The 8,020-nt window shown below is 51.7% G+C and overlaps 1 long non-coding RNA gene across 1 annotated transcript; it reads left to right on the top strand.

Annotated features, from left to right (window-relative positions):
- The first annotated feature begins 5,215 nt into the window (after positions 1-5,215).
- LOC130888347 (uncharacterized) lies at positions 5,216-7,733 on the top strand. The gene is made up of 3 exons (XR_009058462.1): positions 5,216-5,375; positions 5,578-5,708; positions 7,683-7,733. It is a non-coding gene; the product is annotated as an uncharacterized LOC130888347 (long non-coding RNA).
- Positions 7,734-8,020: the final 287 nt, after the last annotated feature.

Raw genomic sequence — 8,020 nt, 5'->3', positions numbered from 1 at the left:
GTGGGTCTTCCAGGAGGACTGAGTGGCTCTTCACTGCTGCCGTGCAGGCTGTAAGCCAGGTGATCCACCAGGCCCTCAGCTCACACCATAAATGTCCAAACACAGAGCCACTTTGGGACTGTTTCCTGTAGGAAGGCAGAGCCACCTCCCAGGAAGGCCCTCAGGTCACTTAAAAAGCACCTGGCGGTCCCGATGGTCCTAAGAACTGTTCATCATGCCCCCAGCCCTTTCTGCTGAGCCATGACTATCTCCAAGAGTGGACAGAGAGCGGATTATATAACAAGCCAGAAGTTAGAAGGTGAGTTGGGGGTTGCTGTGGTAGGGTTGGGACTGTTCTCATTTCCTCCAGTCAGGGCAGCACCTCAAAGGTGTGGGAAGAGCTGAGGATCTAGAGGAACCACCGAGGACAGCTACACAGCCAACCAGCCTGCTTAGATGGGCATCCTCTCCTCCATGAACTGACACTCTCACCCCCTAGGCTCTGCCTTGATTGAATCTGATCTTGGTCCTCTAGACAGACCCTGTGCCAGTTCCCACCGCTTTCCTCCTCCTGTGGGGATGGGAGGTAGAGCTTGGGGTACAGTGCAGCAGGTGGGTAGTCTGGTCAGATACACTTGCTCACAGTATACTTCTGGTGCACTTTACTATTTGCTGTTTTTAAAAACGTGCATTGGTATTCTGCTTGTATGTATGTCTGTGTGAGAGTGTCCAATCTTAGAGTTATAGGCAGTTGTGAGCTGCCATATGGGTGCTGGGAACTGTACCCGGGTCCTCTGGAAGAAGTCAGTGCTCTTAACCATCAAGCCATCTCTCCGACCCTGGGCTTTACTATTTGCAGTAGAAGGATATATTCTTTGAGATGTGGTTGTGACTTAAGAGCACATTCCAGCAAATTACTCTGGCTTTCCCCCAGCCCTGTGTGCTGAGTGGTCTGCAAGTCTTCCTTTCCTGTGTAGAAGCAGATCAGGATTAGTGCTTTTCTCCCTGAGTCATGAGGATCTGAGCAGTTTGTATGCATGAGGTACTTAAAGAGCTCCTGGCCCGAGGTCAGCACTGTGTAAGTGTTGGCTATAATTAGACAATATTTGCGGATCACTTTCCTCAGCCTTGGCTCCTAATAAACGCTTGGTGAAAGCCATTTGTTATTTTTAACTTCTTTCTCCTGCACCGCCTTAATCCCTTCCACAAACCCACCTTCATTTGGCCTTGCAACAGTGAGGGAGTATCTTCCACTTCGCTAATGTCCTGTTCCGACCTCACAGCAAGCCTGGAGCTAGCAGCACTCCGGTCACTGCTGTCCCGCTGCAGAGCCAGGGACAGGGTGTGATCCTCTGGGGCATCAGCTGCTAAGGGGTGTGTCCAAGCCTTGGACAGGGTACTCTGACCTCAGGCAACAGAGCTTGCTGCTGGGTGATATGGGCAGGGCATGCCAGCTCCAGGCTGCCACCAGGACAGATTAGCTGGAGGAGGGAGGAGAGGACTTGCTGGTTCCAGCGCTGGGAACACTCAGAGTGAGGAGAGAGAAGTCTATGGGCTTTGTAATTTCTCTTCCTAGGGTCTAGAGGTTACTCAGGAGCTGTGTCGTAGTGCCCTCTATTGGCCATAAGTGGCATTGTTGCCTTTTGGATGCGAGAAACTGGGTCTGTTGGCCTATTGGGTACCAGATCACTTCCTAGGAACCAGAGAGATCAAATGAAGCTCTCAGAAAGCCTGGGCATGGGGCATGGGGAAAATAATTGAGAAAGAGACCCAGCATTGACCTCTGGTCACACACACACACGCAGGTGCACCCACAGGCATGTACATACATGAACACGCACACATACAAACATCCAAAGCACTAAGCACAGTGACATGTGCCTACTATAACCCTAGCACTCCAGAGGCACGAGGATCTCTGTGAGTTCAAGGCCAACCAAGTTCATCTATTACATGTTGGTTTCGGCCAGAGTTACATAAGGACACAGTCAAAAAAAAAAAAAGCCAGAATACTATTTAATAAAAAGTGCAACCGCCACAGTAGGGGAAAAAGAGCGTGGGGAATGGCGAGAGAGTACCAGAGTTCAATGACCGAGTAGCAGAGTCTGGGCGATATGTCGCTGTCTGGGCGATATGTCGCTATCTGGGCAATATGTCGCTATCTGGACAAAGGCCATAGGGACAGAGGAAGAGTCAGAAGACACTTTGGCGGGAAATACCAAGTGTGCTGGAAAAAACGCTGAGGGGGCAGGGCTAGGGATAGAGCCAGGTCAGAGCAGCAAAGGCCGCCCCCTCCTTCCTTTCCTTCATGGCGTGAGGAGGGGCACCACGTGTGCTCCAGAGTCAGGTGGTCTGGAGACCAGTCCTCCTTGGGACAGTGACCTGGAATGGACATAACACTGTGCAGTGTGCCCTCCTGCACGGTTGTGCTGAAGAAGGTACTCAGACAAAATGATTTGACAGGACAAGTTTGCCTGCTTCTGCAGAGAAAAACAAAAGCGGGACAAAATGGCATTTAATACAAATGGCCCCACTTATCTTCTTTATATGCTTAGAAAACGGGCTGCAAGAGCTGGTGAGAGCCGGGCGGTAGTGGCGCACGCCTTTAATCCCAGCACTCGGGAGGCAGAGGCAGGCGGATCTCTGTGAGTTCGAGGCCAGCCTGGTCTACAAGAGCTAGTTCCAGGACAGGAACCAAAAGCTACGGAGAAACCCTGTCTCGAAAAATCAAAAAAAAAAAAAAAAAAAAAAAAGAGCTGGTGAGATGGCTCAGGGGGAAAAGGTACTTGCCACCAAGCGTGGCAACCTGAAGTTGATCCCCAGGACCCATATGGCGGAAGGAAGAACTGACATGGTAAATAAAAAAATAAAATAAAAATTCTAAAAAGAAAACAGACCGAAAATATACTGTGGTGGTATGGTGAGATCCGGTCTCAAAAACAAAAACAACTAGACATAGTAAAAATCAAGGAAAGAAGGCTCTGAAGCCTGAAAGCCAGGGGCCTGGTGACTAGGGGGAGCAGTGCCCGAGTGAGCCAGCAGAGGGCGACGCCGCTCTGCTGCTCTGCCGCTCAGGCAGCGGGGACCACAACCCACGCCCGACTCGCCCCTCAGGGCCAAGCAGTGATGGGGGCCTCCAGGCTCGGGCTTGTAAGTGGGAGGGAGGTTATCCCCTACGTAGAACGTGATGCATGTGCGGCAGGAGGCCAAACCGGAAGCTTGGAGTCGGGTGGACTTGGGCCAAGAGGGCCCGGGCCCGGGTGTGTAAAAAGGACCCGGGTGTGCAAGAAGGGCCTGGCTTGTGCAAGGACAAAAAGGGTGCATCAGGGGTGGAGAGGACCGCATCGCATTTCAGGACTTCCTAAGGCATAGAGATCGGCTAGGGCAGGGCGGCGGTTACTCACTTAGGCTCCGCCACCTGCTTTCCTTCCAGCTCCCTGTGAAACACAAGGCAGAGTCCCCATGTCCACCCACACCCTGCTCGTGGCGGCTCCGCCTCCAGGAGAGAGCCTGCCTCTGCAATTCAGCCGTCAGCCTCTCAGTGCTAGGGTGGGCGAGGGTGGTGAGGGCGATGCCCAGCTGACTCTACTGGGGTGTCGCCTCTTTATTCCATCCCACTCAAGTCCAAACTTGCATGTCAGCCCTGCAGTCTCTCCCGCCGGGGCTGGGGCACAAACCCCCGGCGCCAGCACAAGTCTGATTTCTTCCCTTCAATGGGTAAACCTGCTGTGTGCTTCTTCCCCGGTGTCCACCCCCTCACCACATCCCAAGCACTGGCACCACCTAGCCCCCTGCATGTCCTGCGTATAGGTTGTGACCACCTAGCATGAGTGGAGATGGCAGTGTCTCCAAAGGTATCCTAGCCTTCCAATCTGTGAGAGTGGCGGCCAGCAGCATAGAGGGGTTCTGCGCCAGTGAGAGGTGTGGGTCCCCTGGTCTCCCACTCCCCAGGCAGATACACCCCACTAGTTCTGTCAGTACTGGCAGTTCACGGTGTTGGTGGGAATGGGTTCAGAGACTTAGTGTAACCTACGTGCAACACCTTTTCATACATCCTTACATAATATCTGGTGGGGTTTTGTTACTTTATTTTGGGGGGATTGGTTTTCTTTTGGTTTTGATTTTGATTTTGCTTCTTGCTTTCTGAGATAGTATCTCAATATGCAGCTCAGGCTGATCTCAAAGTTGAGATCCCCCTGCCTCAGCCTCTGGAGTGCTGGTATTATAAGTGACCCTGTTCTTTCTCCTTCTCTCCACCTCCATCATTGGGGATCTTTCTATGTTGCCCAAGCTGACTTCAAACTTCCATGCTCCCGGGATCCTGCTGTGCCAGCCTCTCAAGTAGCTGGAAGGACAGGTGCCTCCTGCTCTGCTGTTTTGGGGTACTTTGAAAACACAAATGCCCTGGTCCAACCCTGAGCACCTAGACCAGAATGATAAAGGAAGGTGATGGGGAGGGGCCTGCAAGTGCCGTTCAATGTTCTCTGCCGCACTTTAACCACCAAGCTGGTGCTTGTTTGAGCAGAGAAAGTAGGGTTCGAGCTGGCCTTCCATAAAAGAGGAATCTGAAGAATTCCGGACAGTACTGAGTTTGCTTTGTAGGTGGGGGCTGTCACCCTAAGCTTGCCAAGTGGACAGGGAATGGGCTAGTGAGTCTATAGACTCTACAGGAGCTGTCGAGAAAGAGACTCAAAGGCAACATTTGTATCACTTTTACTTTTTGTATGAATTTGCATGTTCTCTCTTGAAGGACCAGCTTCCAGGAGGTGTGGTCTCTCTAGTAGAAAGTCCAGTGTCTGGCAGATGGGCAAGCAGAAGCTCCTCCTGCCCAGTGAATTTGGAAACGCTCAGATTTCAACCATGCTGGTGGGATCCAAGTATGTTTACTGTCTGTTCCTCCACAGGATCAGAGCCGCCTTCCATCTCTACTATTGGATCTCCCACTGGGTGAGCTGGCAGGGAGCAGAGGTGGAGTAGGGGTTCCTCCCTGGATAGTCTGTAGGCTGTAAGGAGAAGTAAGGGAGACAAGACAGGAGGACAGCCGGGTGATTCCGACAAAAGGCTAGAGGACAAGGAAGGTTCATGATTCTTGGGAGTGTGGAACCGGACAGTGGAGGGGCCACAGCAGAAGACGTGTGGGCAGGACCTGAAGGTGCAGTATTCCCAGGTCCCCACCAGAGAGCAGCACCCTGTCCTGCTTGCAAGTGTCTCATCTCAGTCTCCTTGTTCAAGAACTTTGTGGCCTCTCTGAGCTCGTCATTTCCTCGTTAAGGTCATTTCATCCACTCGTTGATGCAGGACTAGGCAGCCTCCAGCCAGACACAACCTGACGTCTGTCTTGACCTTGGGGAATCCCTTAGGTCTCTCATTTCTCCAACTCCATCCCCCGTCATCTGGTGAGCAGAAAGTACCTTCTAGATCCGGCTCTGCTCTTGGGGTCCCTGGTGTGGTTTTCTGGGGGACCTAAGGTATTATGAAGTCACTTCTTCAGCAGATGCTTTCATGTGAGCCAACAATGCCCTTTTCCGTATCCAAGGACCTTTTCCGTGCCCTCTGAACCACGTTTTAAGAGCCTACCCCTCTTTCCTACCTTAACAGGAATGTTCTCATTCGCATGGAACTTGGATCCCTCCTAACTGGACTCCTTCCTCCTCCTGTGATCTGACGCATCTCAGACCCTGCTGTCAATGCCACTTTTTGTTTACCTCCCCTACCCCGTCCTCTCACAAGTAAGTCTTACCAGTTTTACACTCAACCCATTCCTTACCATCTCTTTACCCCGAACTCTATGCCCCTCCTCCAGGAAGCCTCGCTTCTCTGGCCCAAGGTGGAGGGGGGGCAGGACTAGGAGATCCAAGCATGAGAAGTTATGCTGGAGAGATGGGACAGGGGCCCAACTCTGTGGGGACCTCGGACAGAAACTCATCTGATGGGCTACACCTTTTCCCGCCTTGCGTGACGCCTTCAGTGGAGCCCACTTTCCTCCCTGGAGTTTCTGGGGGCTCCTTCTTGCCTGGGGCAGAGCAGAAGGCTGGTAGGAAGAGGAGGGAGGGAGGACAGGGAATACCGACCATACAATGCTGCAGTCCCTGCTCCTTTCCCACACACACCCACCCCCTCCACCAAACACGATCCCTGGGTTAATTTTTAGCAACACAGCTCATACATTAGTCACTCCCTGTCACCCACCTACACGGCAGGAGGCTGGTGCCGTCATCCATCAGCTGAGAGGTGGGATCTGGCCCCACCCTGGACCACTCTCCCCCTCTCCTGGGTGGAAAAGACCAGCTGAGCCCTTTCAGCCTGGGCAAGGGCCACTGGCATCACTCCGAGACCAGCTGCGTGGCTGGGAGGTAAGGACAGGCTGGTGAGAGTGGGGTTGGGAGGAGGAAGCCAGGAAGACCCAGGAAGACCTGTAAACTCAGCAAGGGCTGACCTGTGCCAGGCAGCTGGCCTCCTGGCAGCCCTGGGCTCTGGGGACAAAGGTGAAAGGGCTCCCCCTCTAGACCTGAGAGTTAGGGATGCTCAACCTCAAAGCAGAGCAGCTGCTCAAACACAAGAGGGTGGAAAAGTTGTTTTCCTCACCAAACATCCTCCCTTCCCAAACCGGGAAAACCACAATGTCAAGGTGCAGGTGCCACCACAGCAGCCACCGCCCACCCCCAAAGGGACATTGTTAGAGGAACCCATAGATGCCAGCTGCAGGTGAAGCAGAGGAGGGGCCCTCTCTCCCCACCCCTGGGGCTGACAGGTGGAGAGGCAGAGTTTCCCTTTACCCAGCTGTGGTCCCAGAAGGCACGTGACCCTCTTGAGCTTTTATGGAGCACTTGCGGTGGGTGGGCCTTGGATGAGGCCCTTGGGGGCAGCTTTAATAACTGACTCACAAGTTGATTTTCATCTTTATTATTTACTGCCTCGATGGGGACTGAACCCAGGACCTCACACATGAAGTCTCTGGCACTGAGCCACACCCCAACCCTGAGGTACAACTTTAAATAAGGCTTTGTACCTGCTCCAACATTGGCAAGACAGACACTAGAATATCAATACAAGAAGTCAGCGTGACTACTAAGCTGAAGAAATACCACAAAGAAAACAAATGTCTTAAGAGAAAGAATAATGGGGACGGAGATTGATGCCAGGGGACCCAGAAAAATCTTTGAGGGGGTGTTATTAAGTTGGGACCTCAGGACAAGGAATCAACCCAGAAAAATATAGACAGAGGAACAGCATAGGTATAGGCCAGAGACAGGCTGGCAGAGTTGGGGATAGGAGCAGATAGTTTGGTTTGAATACCAGTGACATGAAAGGAGAAAGAATCTGAGGTTGCAGGGCTGGAGAGATGGCTCAGAGGTTAAGAGCACTGACTGCTCTTCCAGAGGTCCTGAGTTCAATTCCCAGCAACCACATGGTGGCTCACAATCATCTGTAATGAGATCTGGTGCCCTCTTCTGGCCTGCAAGCATACATGGAAAGAATGTTGTATACGTAATAAATAAATCTTTTTTTTTTTTAAAAAAAAAAAAGAATCTGAGGTTGCAGAGAGAGGCAAAAAGAAGATTCCGTAAGGTCTAATGCAAGGCATTCCAATAAAGTGTGGATGGGTTTGTGTCCTACACAAGGCTTCCAATGGCTGAGGGACTGCTTAGAGAGAGGTGATGGCAGGCCATGGTGAAAGTTCTAACTTCATATCTTTCTCCCAGGGGAAGCCATGATGGGTTTCAAACAGAGAAGTTGAGATTTGATGAAGAAGAAGAAGGAGAAGAAGAAGAAGAAGAAGAAGAAGAAGAAGAAGAAGAAGAAGAAGAAGAAGAAGAAGAAGAAGAAGAAGAAGAAGAAGAAGAAGAAAGAGAGAGAGAGAGAGAGAGAAAGAGAGAAAGAAAGAAAACAATTTCCCAGGCAGTGGTGCCCGCCTTTAATCCCAGCACTAGGGAGGCAGAGGCAAGTGGGTCTCTATGAGTTCAAGGCCAGCCTGGTTTGCAGAGCAAGTTCCAGGACAGGCTCCAAAGCTACAGAGAAACCCTGTCTCAAAATCCCCCCC

This window comes from Chionomys nivalis, chromosome 17 (genome assembly GCF_950005125.1).
Source record: "Chionomys nivalis chromosome 17, mChiNiv1.1, whole genome shotgun sequence".
Classification (NCBI taxonomy): Eukaryota; Metazoa; Chordata; class Mammalia; order Rodentia; family Cricetidae; genus Chionomys; species Chionomys nivalis.
This window is presented reverse-complemented; position numbering and strand designations above follow the sequence as displayed.